At 45.9% G+C, this 18,317-nt stretch overlaps 1 protein-coding gene across 2 annotated transcripts in view; it reads left to right on the top strand.

Moving 5' to 3' along the window:
* Nucleotides 1-18,317, top strand: part of LOC146862017 (broad substrate specificity ATP-binding cassette transporter ABCG2-like) — a 319,514-nt gene that overhangs the window by 18,129 nt on the left and 283,068 nt on the right. Inside the window, exon 1 of one of the 2 annotated variants that reach the window (XM_085641179.1) lies at nucleotides 5,786-5,925. The exons of the other annotated variant lie outside the window; for it this stretch is intronic. The gene's annotated coding sequence lies outside the window, so the exon portion shown is untranslated. Of the gene's footprint in view, nucleotides 1-5,785; nucleotides 5,926-18,317 lie in introns of those variants that run through there. 2 annotated transcript variants of the gene reach the window in all.

Below are 18,317 nucleotides of genomic sequence, written 5' to 3'. Positions count from 1 at the left end.
CTTCTCAGGACCCTGGAGTCAAAGAGAACGGTTTACTCTTTGGTGATTCTTTGGTCAAAGACCTGTCTAAATTTGTTTCTACTTTCGCCTCTCTTGACAAGGCCCAGCTTTCCATCAAAAAAGTTTTTGCCCCTCTGGTTTTTGGCAGGGCTGGCAGAGGCAGGAGCCGCTCTTCCGGCCGCTTTTCCACCTACCAAGGTTCCAGAGGTGCCTCCAACGCCGGATTTCAAGAGTACAAGCCTCAGTTCTACCCCCAGCGTGGCCGTGGCTTCCGGGGTCGTGGACAGAGGGGCCACAGAGGCAACAACAACAACTCCAACTTCTCCCAACAAGGTAAGCCTGTCTTCTGGCCCTCCCATGGGAGGGCGTTTAGCTCTTTTTCTAAGCAAATGGCAAACTTTAACCTCAGACCCTTGGGTTCTCAGTTCCGTCCAAGGCTATCTCATAGAGTTTTACGCTCCTCCTTTCCAGGTTACTTTGCCTCCTCCTCTGGTTTTTTCCGCCGACGTGTCGCGCTTGATCTCTCAAGAGATTCTTTCCCTGTTGGCAAAGAAAGCTATCCAAAGACTCCCATTCGACCCCTCGGGTTTTCTCAGCACCTTGTTTCTGGTTCGCAAAAAGAACAAAAAGATGCGTCCTGTTATCAATCTCAAAGTTTTCAATCAGTTTGTTGTTTACAGACATTTCAAAATGGAAACCATTATTCACTTGCACGACACTCTGCGAACCAGCGATTGGTTGGTCCGTCTGGACCTTCAAGATGCATATCTGACAGTCCCTATCCATCCCTTGCATTCCAAGTTCCTCCAGTTTCAATGGCTGGGCGTCACTTATCGGTTTTGTTCGCTCCCCTTCGGGCTTTCTTCGGCCCCTTGGTGTTTCACCAAACTCATGAAACCTGTGGTGGCTTATCTTCGAGCTTTGGGAATTCGCCTGATCATCTATCTGGACGATATTCTTCTGATGAATGCGAGCAAACCAGGTCTCTTGCGGGACCTTCAGGTGACCCAATCCCTTTTGCTCGATCTCAGTTTTCTGATCAATCCAGAGAAATCCATGTTGATTCCCTCTCAAAGTGTAGAGTTCCTGGGGTTTCGCGTGGAGTCTCCCTCAGCGTCTCTCTATCTCCCTACCGAAAAGATCGCAGCTATTCGTTCAGAAATTTCTCAAGTTCTTTCTCTCTCCCACATCTCCCTTCGCTCCCTCGCAAGGATCGTGGGGCTTCTCTCCGCCTCCATTCAAGCCATCTTCCCAGGTCCTCTTCATTATCGGGCCCTTCACCGCCTAAAAATTCGACATCTACGTCAGGGGCTGGCTTACTCAGATCTTATCCTCCTAGACCGAGATTCGCGTTCCGAACTGCAATGGTGGATAGACCATTTAGATGCGTGGAACGGAAGGACTATCTTCGCCACGGCCCCAGATCTTGTATTAGAATCAGATGCCAGCCTGGCGGGTTGGGGCGCCCGTTGTGGACCAATCTCGACTGGAGGTACATGGTCTCTAGAGGAGTCGTCATTGCACATCAACTGTTTAGCGATGCTTGCCGGCTCCTTTGCAATCCGCAGTCTCGCAAAAAACAAGGTAAGTTGTTCCATTCTTCTCAGGATGGACAATGTTTCTGTGGTCCGTTACATCAACCATCTCGGTGACACAAGATCCAAACCCCTTGCGGAACTCGCCAAGAGTCTATGGCATTACTGTCTCTCCCACAATCTCTCCCTCCAAGCCGAGTATCTCCCCGGCGATCTCAATTCCGTCGCGGATTGGCACTCTCGGTATCTCCGGGATTCCAGCGATTGGAGATTACTTCCCTCCGTGTTTCATTCTCTCTCTCTCAAGTGGGGTCCTTTCTTCGTCGACCTGTTTGCATCCCGCCTCAATTCCCAGTTACCTCGTTTTTACAGCTGGCGCCCGGATCCGCTAGCTTTAGCGACCGATGCGTTCCTTCAGGATTGGTCACTTCATCTCAATTACGCTTTTCCTCCCTTTCTTATGAACAGGGTTCTTTCCCAGATTCGACGCCAGCAAGCGTCTCTAGTCATGATAGTGCCCTTTTGGCAATCCCAGATATGGTTTCCTTCTCTCTTGGAACTAGCAGTGGACTTTCCGGTCCTTCTCCCTCATTCCACGGATCTTCTTCTGGACCCTCGAGGTTCCCCTCACTCCCTCATTCTGGATCGGTCTCTGACTCTTTCGGCCAGGAAGCTCTCCGGCCTCTCTCTACTGACCAACTCCTTTCTCAGGAAGCTTCAATCTTTATCAGCCGGGCCTGGGCTCCCGGTACTTCCAGAGCATACAAATCCGCTTGGTCTCTTTGGTCAAGCTGGTGTCTGGAACGGTCTATCGATCCCTTTTCAGCCTCTGTGACTTTTGTGGTTAATTTTCTGGCCTCGGAGGCCAGCGCTGGCAAGTCCTATTGCACGGTGAACCTGTACAGATCAGCTAATTCACTTAATCATCATCCCATTGACAATAAGCCGGTTGGCTCTCATCCGCTGGTTTGCCGTTTGTTAAGAGGAATCCGTTTTTCCAAACCTCCGTTGGCTAAGTATTCTTCTTTATGGGATGTTAATTTGGTTCTTAAATGGTTTATGGATTGGCCTGATAATGCTGCCCTATCCCTGAAAATGTTATCTGCAAAACTTACTATGTTGTTGTGTTTAGTCTCCATTAAACGTGTTTCTGATGTTAGGGCTTTAGACCTTTCTTCAAGGCAGTTTTCTCCTACTGGAGTGTTGTTTCAGGTGCAGAGACGCACAAAAACAAATTTACAGTCAGTGTTTTATCCTTACTTTCCAGCTCAACCGAAATTATGTGTGGGTCGCTGTTTAAAAGCCTATGAACAAAAATCTGCTGACTTTAGGACTTCTTCCCATACCCAACTGCTCATTTCTTTCCGCAAACATCACCTTCCTGTTTCTTCTGCTACTCTGGCCCGTTGGGTCCGTTGGATCATGTCTCTAGTGGGCCTTGATGCTTCGGTGTTTGGTGCTCATTCTACCAGGGGTGCCATGGCTTCTAAAGCCTTTTGGTCGGGCTCACGCCTAGAAGATATCCTTAGGTCAGCAGATTGGTCTAATGATAATGTTTTCAAGAAACTCGGAGGCGAGTATTATCCCTCCACAACAGCTCTAATTTGTTCTGTTTCCCCCCCCCCCTTAGGTACTCCAGCATTACCACCGCCTTCCTTGTGAGTCTGGTCCTACCTCACCGGAGTCCTTGACGTCGACGTCCTTATGTCTGCCATCTTGGTTTTCTCAGGATGTTTCGTCCATGGTGTTCCTCACTCAAGAACTGTTTGCCTGGATATTGACTGTTTACCTACTGTTATTTTTGGTTCCTTTGTTTTCGTCTTCTTCCTAACTCGCACAAGAAAAGAGGACTGCTTGCGGTCAGATAGGTCCTTATATGGTTGGCCTGACCTGATTGGTTTATTTTATGTTATTGGTCTCCCCATTGGCCAGTAGTTTTCTCCTACAGCCTTCTGGGGAGTGTAGTTTTGTACTTATCTTGCTGCTATTGGAATAAATGCAAGAAAAGAAAGCATAATACTCGCCTCCGTGTCTTTAATAAAATTAAGACTTTCCGTCATAACTTATTAGGAAAATCTACATTTTCACATTCTAATGCTAATGAGTCGGTGCAGGGTGCACAATTTTCACATTCAATGTGCTGGCCTACTGCTGTAATCGAGCCCATAGTTTTCATATTGTAGAACTGATAAAGCCTTGGGTAGGTAGACTATGAAGCTTAAAAGCGCTATCAATCTGCACGCGTTGACGTAGCACGTAGAACGTTCTACCAGCCACTGTAACCTTCCCGTGCTGCCTAGCCACATTGCAACCACGCACATTTCAACCGTGCAAGTTTGCTCCAGTGTGTAAAACGAAATATGATTGAGCGATTCGAGGCTGCAAAAGTGGCAGCAGTGCGCTATACAAATGTTGAGTATAAAAAAAAATACACAATTAATTGGCCTGTGGTTTCCCACTGAAAGGTGCGTGTAATAGTGCGGCTTTCTTTGAACGAGCTTTATCCGTCCGTAGGCGTCATTCTGGGGACAGGTCAAAGAAATGTAGGTGCACATTCCAACAAATGACAATTTGCACCCTTTTTGCTGCTTGTCCAGCGTTTTAAGAGGAAGCCTGTAAATTTGGTACAAAATATACATTTTTATGGTAAGATGCAAAATCGCTGCTAAGCAGAAGCTTTTAGACTCATTTTAAGCGTAATGAAAATGTGCACCCATAGCCCCATTCTGGAACCCTTCTCATTGCACACGCAGTGGTGATGAGCGGTAACACGCGAGCAGTGCAGTTACATAAAATGTGTGCAAACGCCTTAGGTTGGTTCTAATGATTCCTGTGGGCACCCACTCAGCGACCTGCCTGACGAGTCACGCAGAGCCGGGGCTATTGTTTCCTTCTGCCCTCCCAAGAGAACGCCTCTCCCTGGGGCGCAGGGGGCACAACTCGGCTTTATAATAAACCCAATACGTCACCAGGTGACGTGTTGGAGCAGGATGTTAAAATGGAAAAGACGACTTCACGCGTGAGAGCAGTGAGCACACAAAGCCCGATTTAAGTAAAGAAGTTCTTGTATCACATGCTGTGCTTACCAATGGCAAATTATGTAATAGAAAAAAAGGAGCAAGGCCGTTCACAGGTTGAAGTGCATCAAAAAGTTTGGGAACTGTGATCCTCAGTGGATGGGGGAGGGGCGTGTGTGTTTGGGGTCGGGACAAAGAGTGGCTAAAACGAGCAACGTATTATGTCATTATTGTGTTGGTTTTCACCTTCATGTAAATACATATAACACACCTTGATTGAAATATAAATGCAAGTTAAAGTAATATTTGGGAAATAGAGGTTTTTTTTTTGGGGGGGGGGGGGGACTTTTATGTAGCGCGAACTAGATCCGAACGTGTCAGAGCGATTTTCATGAGCACCGGTTATGTTACAGACGGTCACATTCATTTTGGGTTTTTTTAGGTACGGGGAGATTAAGTGATTTACCCAGAATCGCAGGATGTTGAGCGTCCATGCCGTGACTCAAATCTTCGAGGACGACCATCCTGACCCTTAGGCCACATCCTCGCCCTTTCTTTTACGTTTTGAAAGGTTGTGATCACTGTAGATGTCTGTGTAACTAGACCCAGAAATGAATAATTGGTTCAACAGTGGGGAACAGTAACGTGGATTTACAGTGTTACAAGGCCCCAGCAGGTGACTGAAAGCACTGTGAACATGGAAGTTTTTTTTTTTATTATACAATCACTTAATTCCAGCTGCCCTGGTAATATTGTTGGATGTATTAGCAGAAAGCTCAGGGACAGCGAGGCCTCAAAATCCTGGTCAGGTGGCACACTACGGGATGTACAGGAATTTAATTTGCCTTTTTCAAACCACACCTTTAATTACAGCGGTCACCTGCTCCAGAGAGGATTCCTAGTTAACATCTTAGGCCGCTCACTTCTTCGAGAAATATTTGGGCTTTCTTAAAAGGCGAGTTAGTGTTGCGTCCTTATCGTCCGTGCAAAATCTACAAAAGATAGCATCAACTGGCTTCGTTCGTTGGCAAGGAGCCTGGTCTCGCGCTCCTTTAGAAGGGGCGACGGGCGGTTCTCAAATTCGAGTGTCCAGTGGTCGTTACCTAAGAGCCGGGACTTGAATTCTTTATGCAACCTGCCGGTTTGGGACAGGTACACGCGGGCGGAGGAGACTCCGCCCCCCTCGCGGGTCTGTACTAGAGGCTGGGAGGAGAGGGGAGGCGCGGCCAGACTGCAGCATCCCGCGGCCGGCACCCGTCTGAACTGAGGCGGGCTTTACCTCACCTCAGACCTCGGACACCTACCCCGCTCTGCAGCCCGAGAGAGGCTGGAAAGCCTGGACACCGGAGACATAAAGCGCCATCGCAGAGTGGGTAAGTGCAGGAAGCGCCCCTTACCCGACGGTACATTCCGCGCACCTGTTTCTTTTACTTTCCTCCCCAATTCGCCCAGCAATTGGAGGGCACCTGGAGCTGATCTGTTCAGTGGTTTATGGGATGAGGTTTGTCCTGATAAAAGCGAACGACCACGATTTAATAAAGTAAATAGTCAATCATGTGCTAAATATTTTCGTAATCACCACATAATATTTTCGAGCGGTGCCAAGAGCAAGAATGCGGCCACATTACTAAAAAAAAAAAGATGCGCCGACCGCAAATATTTCATTATGCTGTTATGCACATGTGTGTTTATTTGGCACAACATTCTACGTTTTATCGGACACTTCCCTAACTATAATTTTATTTAACGTAAAATATACTCCATGCTTTGGATAAAACGAACACTTTATTGAATCGCAAGAAACGTATCAGTGTGCGGGCAGCCCAGGTCACTGGTAGTCGGGTGCCAAATCTCGTTCACCATTACCCGGAATTTTGCATAAAACTATTTCAAGCGCAACACACCAGCCGTTAATACTGCCCCACGTTTCAGTACACTGATAGGAATATTAAATCCATTTGTCAGCCGAAACAAGTTTAACATTTTGGCTACCATCTGTGTGGCTGACGAGAGACCCCTTTCTTAAAATGCATATATTCACATTTGAAATTATTTTTGTGGTTTCACACACGCAGGACAACGTTGGCGTCGACATCCGCAAACTTTACACTCATAAGAATTTTTTTGTAATTTACAACCACACTGTTTCAAGCAAGGAGCATACAATCTCAGAAATACCGCAATGACATTTTAATATTCCGTTTCTTCTCTCTGCGTCCACTAAATCTTTATTGGGTGGCCTCAGGGACACAGTTAAAAAGCGAGAGGACTAGGGATTAAATCAATATATCCCTTGATATCGGTCATCATGTTTCTGCCATAGGTTGGCCATCTAAAGAGATCCAGAGGCATTCACCAGGACCATAGTTAATTAATCACTCTGCATACGAGTGATTAAAAATATGTAGAAATATACTGGCCACCACAGGAACCGGGCGGTCAGGTGTTCAACGTCCTGGACAATATACACCATACCAATGCGTTGGGCACAATAAGACGTTCCAAGAGCATGGAGAGTTGGCTTGGTATATCACATTATAAAGTAGACAAACCCCTTTGAAGTGACTTGGGTAGTTGAACGCATGACCGCCCTGTTCCTGTGGTGGTCAGTATATTTATATATATATATGTTTTTCACGTATGCAGAGTGACTAACAATGGTCCTGATTCCTGTCTCTGGAGTTCTTTAGGGGACCAACCTATGGCAGAAACTGTATGCATATAAGTATCATACTCTACAATACTCAGGGTTTTGCAGACACGCAATCTGGGTATCACATTGGCCGTATTACAAGTGCGTTTATAGCCTATGGCACTTGTAATGCGAAGGATAGTATATCCATTGTTTGTGGCAAGAGACCCTGTTCCCCAAGCCCTAAATAAGGCTTTAATCCTAAAGCGAAGTCGAACTCCACTTCACTGGTCATCTGCCACATATTACAAGAAGAACACAAGCCATATTACTTGAATTCACAGACAATCTGAACAGTTCTTACTCTATATAAAAACTGCTATTGACTTGGTCACTGGTAGATCCCATTCTGAATCAAGGGGGCAAGCACGTGCTACTGGGTCACAGCTGAGAGGGTTGGTGTCGTTTCTCTCTTTTTTCCCAGGGTCCGTCTTACTATGTCCCTGCAACCCCTTTATAACTTGACTCACAGTGGTAGCTACGGCAAGGAGTCACCGGTTTCTCAGTGAGGTAGTGTGGGCATGTTTCAAGCTCAGAACTCAATAATCATCCAGCAGCGCAAGAGCAAATTGTCTAACCCAATGCTTGTCTTTGATAAAAGAAAGTACTATTAATACACATAGAAAACTCAATACTGCACATTACAGGCCACATATAAGAATACTTGACACAGGGTTGCTGCACTCGAGAACCTGCATTCACTACCCTCCTCATCCTCTCTCTCTCCTCTTCTCCTGTGTTTGAGTTCTGTTAAGGGCAGGTATCAAGCCCACATACAGTTCTACCCCTCTTCGAGTAGTCCACTGAGTTCTGTCTGTTCTTCGGGCATGACCGGTAAGGATCCCAGGGCACACATTTTGTTCTCGCCCTCTTTTGGGAGGTGATTGGGCAGCTTATGGTGCCCTTGTGCTCACCTTGCGACTGTGGCAGGCAGCAATGGAGGGCTGTATTTCTAGGTGTGCAAGTCCCAGCATTGCCGCAGTTGCAGGGCCACTTCTGGGCTTTGGGTCAGTTGATACTGCGGGCCATGAGGTCACTGGGCCACCTTGATGCAATCTTCTGGCAACACAACCCTGCCATGGCACAGGTTGGTGAAGATTCCTTTCAAGTACAGTTTGTCTTTTTTGCAGTGCCGTCTACGGAAGCAGAATTTGATTTTGCAGTGGCTCAGTCACCTTAGGAACAGCTTCACAAAGATGCACTCTGGCCCAACTTCACAGTGATGCAGCTGCACAGTTTCCTTGGACGGAGCTTGAAGATGTGGGCAAAGCACAGTTCGCTCGGCACCACTTCACAATGCTGCTTCAGTTCCTGACTTGAACCACTTGTTGCTAGACCCTGATCACGTCCTTGAAACGCGCGGATCAGTCTCCTGTCCTCTCTCTTCCTGGGTGGACGGACCCTCAAAATCCTGAACTCGATGCTTCAGGATCACCCTGGACAATCCACACCTTCTGCAGGATTGGCAGGCTCCTTTCTCCTTTGAGCAGGTAAGTTGTTTTAATGGTGCTTCAAGAGAGGGAACCAGCTTCTTCCTTCCCTGTCATACTCCAGATAATGTCCTCTCAATTTTGTGAAACTGGATGTTAGGCAGACAACAACTCTGGTTGCACAGCAGTCCTTCGAGTACTCTGCAGGGTACTCCTTTACTTGTTCAAAGAGAACTTGGAATTGGAAAAAGGATGTCAGCAGCTCCTACTTTTATACATTCAAAACAGACTGTGGATGAGGATTCTCAGTCTTCTTTTATGGGTCCTACCCAGGCTGGTTTCTAGATACAGCCTTTGTATAGAGCGATGCTGCTCTCAGCAGAGTTGTCTCAGGTTTGGAGCATCCACAAAAGAGGCACAAAAAGGTGTGAGCTTTCTGCACCTGGTTATCAACACATACACTAAACTTGATCGGTAATGGGACAACAAGGCTGACCTCTCCCAAAGCACTCTTGACACTCTGAACACACAAACCCTTCACACCCCCATCTATCAAATGGCAGTGCTCACAATGACTAATCAGCAGCCCCTTTCAGGAAAATGACTTAAATTTCCAAAGGGAACCCGGTCTCCTTTTTTTTTTTTACACCTCAGGGTCTTGATCGCCTCCCTCTAGTTCAGGAAAGTCAGAAATACACGTCCACTGTCTATTGAAACAACCTCATCTCCCATCTTGTGCACATGAACTGGCCAGGGATTCCAAAATGGAACCCACTGGTCCACCCACACACAAAATACATATGCTACACACTACACGGAAATACACAAATGACTTACACTTGGGATTGTAGTGTTAGGATCTGTGTTGGCCCACTCATGTGGAGTTCCATTTCTCTGCGCTAATAGGTCTCCACTCCAGCACCACAGACAATGAGGTGTGGCCACAACTACTGATTCACAAATCACGATATGCTGCTACGACTGCTCTCCTTACTAAACCTTTCAACAGGGACGGTATTCCATTGCCAGACAAATGAGGGCAAGCTTGGTGCTCCCACCAGGACAGGTCCAGGACTGAGGTCTCCTCACCCAGGCTAGATTAGCATGAGGCTGGAGCCATAATGAAAAAGCAGGATACTAGACACTCACAAACGGGTACTAACGGCAGACAGCATGACAGTAAACCATGCAGGAGATATTACCTTTCCAACAGTTACCTTAGACAGAATGTTAACTAAATGGTCTATTTAGGTGCTATTTTGAATGTCAATGTCAGCCCTTACCAAACTGATGCCACTCTCTCATTCCTTATGTTATTACATCCTGAACACAACAAAATGACATTCCTAGGAACTTCTTTATTGTCCCCATTAAAGGGCTGTCTGCTGTTAATATACGTGCATTCAGCTAACACACGAGTTGCCCACACCAGCCTTCTTTCTAGGGTATTATTGATTTGAGACATGAAGTGTTGTGGACCCAACACTTCTTGAAGGACATTGCAGCATGGAATGCACTGTACCTACAGGAGATTCTCCTTCATGAAATAATGTTCTTTCTCCTGCTGCAGCTTTCTCATATCCCACCTGTCTAGTCTCTCATTCAGCATCAGGGGTTGTTTAGGATTTTTCTCCAGCCGCATGTGTTCTGACAATACCACGTCTACTAGGAGCTTTGTGGGAGTTCTCTTTTTGGTTCATTGTGAACTCAAGCTCTATTAAATCTATCTATTATTTAATCATAGCCATACCACTCATTAGTGGTTTTGTTAATCTCTTGAAGAGTAAAACAAGTGAATTCACAAATGTTCTTTCAAAGTGCTGATTAATTTACACCATTTGTAAACCCCAGAATTTGCCACAATATCTCAAAATACCCCCAATTTTAACTTTGAGGATGGTTTTAACATGAGCTGTAATTTGATTTACATGATATCTCACGTATTTTGTGATGATTCTAGACACTGTTGTGGCCTCACTGACTGCTCTTTATAGACGGGGGGGGGTTGAGGAGGGTGCCACTGAGGTTTTTCAAAATTAAGGTTTCCTAACCTTCTCAAGCTGTTTGTTCCAAGTCGGAATTATTGATGGCACTTCCTTTCTTGGTTTTCCCTCATCAAATCTTTGTTTCGTAGATGTTAATTTTGATTGGCATACAGGAAGAGCAGGACTTCAAGATCCTTGATCATTGGGGTTTTTGGAGCCCCACAGAATGGCCTGCTACGTATTGTTCAGTTAGATTAAGAACCGTGTGAGTGCCAGCACCCATCTTTGTCATTCCCCTTCTAATGCCTTAAACTGAGAGTTCCATTACACTTGTTGCTCCAGTGTCAGCAGTGCAGTTATATGTATCTGGGACCTTTAACGGAGAGAAGTCCACCCTCCATACCCTGCACTTTGAGTCTCTGCTTTATCTGATCATACGTTGATGAGATGTCTAAAAATCCACAAAAGAGGCATTTATGTGTAATGATCTTGGGCACTACATGTAATAATGTGAGGACATAGCCCACATTAGAAAAAGACCACCCAAAACCAGCCTTCACCTAGAAAGAAGTCATTGTTCTCTTCTGTTCAGAGCTGAGCTTTATTGTGATGACATGGCGGAGGGTTTGGAGTCAATATCAATTTACCTGCTTGGTTGCTAAAATGTAAGATCTTTTGGGGATTCTTTCTTATGAATCAATATGATGGTAATTACGAACGACGATTTTAGATAAGACTGACTTGACTCAAAACAGGATGAAAAATTGAGATAGCGGCAGCTCCTCCGAAGTTGTGGAGAAGCGTCGCCCCACTGGCTTAAAGCCAGTAGCTGAAAAATAAAATTGTATGTTACTATCATTTTATTTTTCAAGTACTGGCTCTGAGCCATCGTGTTCATGGTGAGTCGGGTCCAGAACATGGGTGGGGGCAGGAGGAATGATATGTGCACATGTCAGTTTGGCCAGCCATCTCAGGCCGGCCAAACTGACATGCACACTTAGGTTTCTCCAACCTGGCTGAATTGTACAGCCGGGGTGGGAGAAATAATAGCACAGACCCCCTGTGCCTGAGCGAGCGTCTTTTCGGCCCACTCAGGCCAATCCCCATGGTGCTCTCATGCTTGAGAGCAGCACCGGGATTGGATGGGGAGTCCGATGCTGTCTCAGAGACTGCTGGGACCTGGAAGAGAGGAGCGCAAAGCTGCCGACAGCACAAGTTAAGTCTTGTTTTTTTTACCACCCCCTGCTCTTCCCCCGCGCGCTTCCCACCGGCCCCCTCTTCCCTCCCGCACCCCTCCATCTGACCCACGGTCTTTGTCTCCGTCGGCCACCACTGGATAGCAGTATGGCCTACAATTTCCTTTGTGTCTTAAATATTTCTGCAGATCTCACATTTGGGCTGATGTAAAGGCTTAGGAACCCACATTTATTTGCATGTGTCAGAAGGAAGGGAACTGCAGGTTACGAAGCTCAGGAGAGCTGAAAGTGTCACACATGACATGGGGTACTTGGCAAACACAGTAGTAGTCACCTGTCATGATCATCTTTGAAAGATGACCCTCCTTGGATTATATCCCATCAATGTCAGCAAGACCACTGGCAAGCAGCAGCAGTGAGGAATAGTTGATCACAGGACAGGAAAACCAGTGAAAAACCAGTTGGCCTGGGTAAAGACCAGTCCGATAACATAGTTCCCTGTGGAAGTCATTTTTCTGGAATTGTTGTATGTTGTAAAACAGTTCTTATTTACATAGATTTTTAACATGGGGAAGATAGTAAGATTTTCATTAATCAACCCAATAAAAATATTTGAGTGACCTCTGAAAGATTTCTAGAGCTGGTTCATATTCAGCCACAAGTCAGGCCACTGGTACAATGATTAGTAGTGCAGCCAAATGTTGTCGTTATACCTGAAAGGCCGATTGGGCAGTAGTCATTTGTTTTCCAACTTAAGAGGAATAGAGTTAGTGTGGTGTCAGTCACATGCCGAGCAGCCTAATACACTTGACTGACTCCCCATCACTACTGTGTCACATGCAGTCTTACCTCCAAAATATTGGGGTCACACCTTGAAGAGTTCCCAAGTCAGAAAAGGAAAATGCAACCCTTTGGAAGAAATGAAAACCTGCAGAATTCTCTCAGCCACCCCGCCCTATTATGCCCGGATAGGCGATAATGATAGTAGTCAGACAAACTTGTCAGAAAATGTGCAGGTGATACAATAGCACCCCACCTGATCTCTAAATACAGTACTAAAACCCAAGTAATACAGTACTAATACCCAAGTATTGATATTTTATACTATACAATCATTTATTACACTTTATTCTTCTGAATAAGAATGATTGTAAACATCATTCACATCAAAGCTCAGCAGGTAATATACAAATGAGCAAAAGACACACAATTGATGGACGGAATGCAGAACAAATCAAAACATTCACCCCCAGTCAAGAGATCTGGGTAAATCCATCATTCTTTTGCTCATCATGCCATCCAATTTAGACTTGGCTATATGCAAATCAGTCTTGACCCTGTGCCTCATGGGAACAGTCCAGCCCGAACTGCCAAGCCAGGTCCTCCCTGGACCGGAAACAAGCATCCTAGGACCAGTTTCAGGGTTTCACCCCTCTTCAGCCAGGATAGCTTGATTCCAGTGGCACTGTGAGCCCAGGACTCACGTGAGGGCAAAGATTAAATAATTCCCAATCGTTTTTCATCACCGATGTCTAATCCATGGCGGCTGGCCCCTTAAATAGTTGGTGGGCAACCACTGACCACCAATGCCAGGTCGATGCAAAGCTGCAAGTCATGCTCCTTATAAACAGAATTCATAATGAACCATGACTGAGAACTCTGACGTTGAGGCTGAACAAAGAAGAGGCTTCAGTATCTTAACATAAGGTTAGGAGCAATACAAATTGGGGTTTCAAGCATATTGATTGATAATGGAGAAGAAGCTAGAATCAAAGCATTTGCATATTTTTTGTACACTTGCGGTTATTGGCATGTGGACATTTGTAATAGCCCTGATCTGCATATCACAGAACAGGTAAACAACGTTTATGACTAAACTCTTTTCCCGCATGGAATCACAATGCGGTCGTTACAACGACCGCGTTGTGATTCCGCATACCATTACTCCGCAAGTCAGAACAACAACTTGTGGGGGGAGGTTTTGGATTTAAAATCCAACACCTTCCCTAGTGTCCGCACAGACTGGAGTTGGAATAGTAAATTATACTATTCCAACATCCAGCGCCCCCCCTCCGCAAGTCGTTGTGCCGACTTGCGGAGTAATGGTATGCGGAATCACAAAGCGGTCGTTGTAACGACCGCTTTGTGATTCCATGCGGGAAAAAAGACTGCGGGACAAAGACCTATATTCCACAGAGCAAGCTGGGATTCATAACATTGTTCTGTTTTGTGGCAAAAATACAATTAAGCCAACTTTAGAAGAATGGCAATTGGATAGTTCAGCCATAAAACTTTTAACAAAACTTAGTTTATCAAGTGTTTCAAGATTCATCATGCTCTGTCATTGATGGTATACCTGGTATCATATTTAAACCGTCTTATAAAAGGTGGAGGGGCTTTTGCATTATTACTCTTTGTTCAAATGGCCAGATATGCCCATTTTGCTCTGTATTTTTCTGGTGGTACAGTCCAAGCTGCCCATCAGAAGGGAGAATGGAGTAATTCAGTTTCTTGCAAGCTCTTCTGCTCACAGGACTGTGCAGTGGACATCTTTGTTTGTATCTACTAAGGAAGCCTTGAGAACTGGTAAGAATAACAAGCTTTGTTTTCAAAGAGAGCAGGTTGGTTTCATGGCGGTTATGAGCATGGTCCGCCATGCCTTCATAATGTGTTTTTCTGCAAGAAAGTCCATGTTGCAACTGCTTCGTAGACTTCAGCTCAGCAAGCCATTGAAGGCCAAAAACTGTCCAGCAGGGGCATACCTTGAGGATTGTTCTATTTATTAAAGTTAGTTCAGTCGTCTAATTGGGTATGTGCTCCGTCAGACCTCCTGGGTTCAATGCCTGAAAAAGTCCACGTTTTTGTTGGTGCCAATTAGTGGTGCATACTTGTGCCTCAGTATTTTTGTTTGGTCAGATCTACTGATGGTCTCGCAAAAAGTATGATTTCTTTCCGCTTTAAAGCCAGCCAATCTTTTGTTAACAAGTTTTTTATACAGATACGGCCATGTTCGAATACACCAGACAGGAATAGGGTGAGATAGGTGGACAGCTTATGCAACTATTGCAAAGTAGATAAATTAACCCATGGAGGTGGTCCCCTTGCAACAAATGCTTTGGCGTTCAGTCAATTAACAACTCATTGTAGGAAACTCAGAATGGATTTGTGAGCGACAGCACTGTGTGCGGTGGGCGCTTTGAGTAGGTTTAACCAATGAATGGCAAACTCTTGCTAGATCCTCTGAGAAACCACTCAAGAATAAAGTATCCACTGCAGTCCAACATGGCTGCCCATTAAAAAATCTAGCTACTCCATTTAAATATAATAAACTCGAGAGCAAGTGCATTGTCACTTCCACAATGCACAATAATGGAATTTTTTTGTTTAGTACAAAGCTAGGTTTATGCTTGCTCGATGTGGAAATTGAATATTGTTAATGTAAAAAGCTGCCCAACAAAGTTTTATAATATATTAGAACATTGGAATGTTGGGAGCTCCATTGAAGACAATAGAGTGCTCCATGCTTTTACGGGCCGGTAAAGGCCCACAAATCAACATTCCAATGTTGTTTTCAAAGGCCTCTAAACCCTCGAACTCCGAGAGGCCTTTGTTTTATTTGTTGCAACATTCTGCCCTCTAGTGGCAGAATGTTCTAGTAGCCTTATAGCCCTTTGTTGCTGGGCTATACCGGCTATTAAAGTCCCGCTCCCTTGTTAAAGTCCCTCGCCTTCAGCTCGGGCCTTTAACACTGGAGCGGGCCTTTAATAGCCGGTATAGCCTGCTACAGTGGGCTATATGGCTATATTAGAACACTGGAATGTTGGGAACTCCATTGAAGACAATGGAGTGCTCCAGGCTTCTAATGGCTGGTTGAAGCCGGGAGCATTAACATTCCAATGTTTCTTCACAGCTGTTGCTGTGAACAAAGGCCTCACAGAGTCCGACGGGGATTTCTACCACCTTGGGCTCTGTGAGGTGTTTGTACAACAAATTGGAACATTCTGCCTTCTAGGGACGGAATGTTCTAATAGCCTTACAGCCCTCCGTAGCGGGCTTTAAAGACCATAAAAGTAGCGCTCCATTGTTAAAGGCCCTCGCCTTCGGCTCGGTCCATTAACTCTGGAGAGGGTTTTTAATGGCAGTCTATGTCAGGCTCTAAGGCTATATTGGAAAAACATAGAGATCCCAGAAGGAGGTATGCCAGGGTGGCGGATCCCCTCTTGCATGCACTCTTTTCCCCCCCCCCCCCTCCCAGGCAGCAGACCGCTGTACAATTTAGAGTGATGGTGGACCTTCATGGTAAATTCTCCTGCTGACATGGTTGGAGAACTTTCGTCAGAAATTAGTGCTTGAGGGGCCTTCATGTCATGGCGGCCCGTGCTGCATTTTTTTTGTTGTTTCGCGGGAACAATCCCCCAAAAGGTGGAGTGATGATAATGATGGCCCCAAACGCCCGGGGCACTCATTGGCTTCCCTTGCCTGGATCCACCATGACTTGCATAGCGCACAGGAGCAGAGAGAATAAGCACTGGGACTCCTGCCCTGAATGTGGTGGGCTTCCAGTGCTAGGATGTTGCCAATGACTTACTGCCATCAAAGACTCTGCAGCTGATCAGTCAGTGGCGTTATCCCAAGAAATTAATGAGGGGACCCACAAGTTTGGTGGAGGCAAACTCTGCCGATTTGTGGCAGAGCTCCTCTTTCACCAGTCTTTAAATGACTCCTAAGCCTGTTGCACTGAAAATATAGATCTATAAATAGCAAGAAGACGTAAGTGAGCAGACTGTGATTACTAATAGAGAAGCTAAGATGTTTCCTGTTGCTAGGGGCCCACAGAGTGATGAAGGCTAAGAAAACAAGTAAACTTGCATCCGATTTATAGTTATGGTTTAATATGGCAGTGTATTGAAGATTTTCTAATTGTAAGATTTTAATTAATCATGCAATAAAGTTATTAAATTAAATAAACTTGCATATTAAAACATATTTAGTGGTTACAACGGATTTTTACCTGCATATTAAAGACAAAGGCTCCCAATGGAATCATGTACTACAGGGATTGAAAGAAAAACCTTTACCGTTCATATCAGTAAAAGGAGTTTGCTTTAAGGGAGAGGAGTTGGCCTAATGGCCAGGCCTGTCGACCTCGAATCTGGGCAACTGGGTTTGAGTCTCAGCAATGACGCTGAACATCCTGTGATTCTGGGCAAACAGGGCCAGACTGGGAACCAAAACCGGTCCTGGCAAAGTGCTGGGCCGGCCCCCCGGGGCTTGGGAGTGCCTCCGAGCTCTTTGCCAGGGCTGGTTTTCGGCCGATTTTGTTACAGGGCCGATTTTGCAGCTTTGCTGCAAAAACGGCCCTGTAACAAAAACGGCCCCCAGGGGCCCAAAACCAGCGCCCACCCGTGCGGCGCACCGGGGGATTGCCAGGTGCCCGCTACGGCCAGTCCGGGCCTGTGGGCAAATCACTTAATTTCCCCATGCACAGGGCCGGACTGGCAACCAAAACCTGCCCTGGCAAAGTGCTCGGCCGCCCCCCACCCCTGCCCCCCGCGGGGGGTTGGGGGTACCGCCGAGCTCTTTGCCAGGGCCGGTTTTTGGCCGATTTTGTTACAGGGCCGATTTTGCAGCTATGCTGCAAAAACGGCCCTGGAACAAAAACGGCCCCCTGGGGCCCAAAGCCGGCCCCCACCCGTGCGGCGCACCAGAGGATTGCCCAGTGCCCGCTACGGCCAGTCCGGCCATAGTGCCTAACCAAAAATTAATTCGTGTCCTCATGTAAGGTAACTGGTGCTCATGTAACGCGCTCTGATACCCGATTCGGGTCAAGTTCGCGCTATATAAAACTCAGCAAAAAAAATGTACAAAACAGCCTGTGACTAGAGATGCTGAGGCATAGCTTATTGGAGCTCAATTAATTTCATTACATGCTAAATTTGATTTGCAAAAATTCCTTAAAACTTATGAGTGTCAATCGGGCAGTGAACAAATGATGTAAACGCTGATACGGTGATGAACACAGACTGTGATTCATAAAAAAACTGTATTCAGAACCACAGTACAAACTGAAATCCTTAAATAAAATGATTTTGTTGTGGTTTGCGGATGTAAGAATATGTTTCAACCCTCAAATCCTTATTTGGACCCAATCATTATAAGGACAAGAATAATGAGTTATAGGGGACCATCTAGCAATCAGTCAGAATTTGGCATCAACCGAGAACAAGCATTGGCACAGCCAATAGGTCTCGCCTTTGGGACCTTATAAGTGTTTAGCCATGCAACAGTTGCATAACTAAATACTTATAAGTTCCCAAAAGCGAGATCTATTGGCTATGCAAAGCGGCCGTGCGGCAGCGAAAGTGATCGCGATCAAAGCGGCCGCGAAAGTGAAAGTAATCACGGAAAATCGCGGCACGCGCGCCCGTGCACATGCACTGTAGCTCTAGGCAGGCCTGGTAG

This window comes from Triturus cristatus, chromosome 2_2 (genome assembly GCF_964204655.1).
Source record: "Triturus cristatus chromosome 2_2, aTriCri1.1, whole genome shotgun sequence".
NCBI lineage: Eukaryota > Metazoa > Chordata > Amphibia > Caudata > Salamandridae > Triturus > Triturus cristatus.
This window is presented reverse-complemented; position numbering and strand designations above follow the sequence as displayed.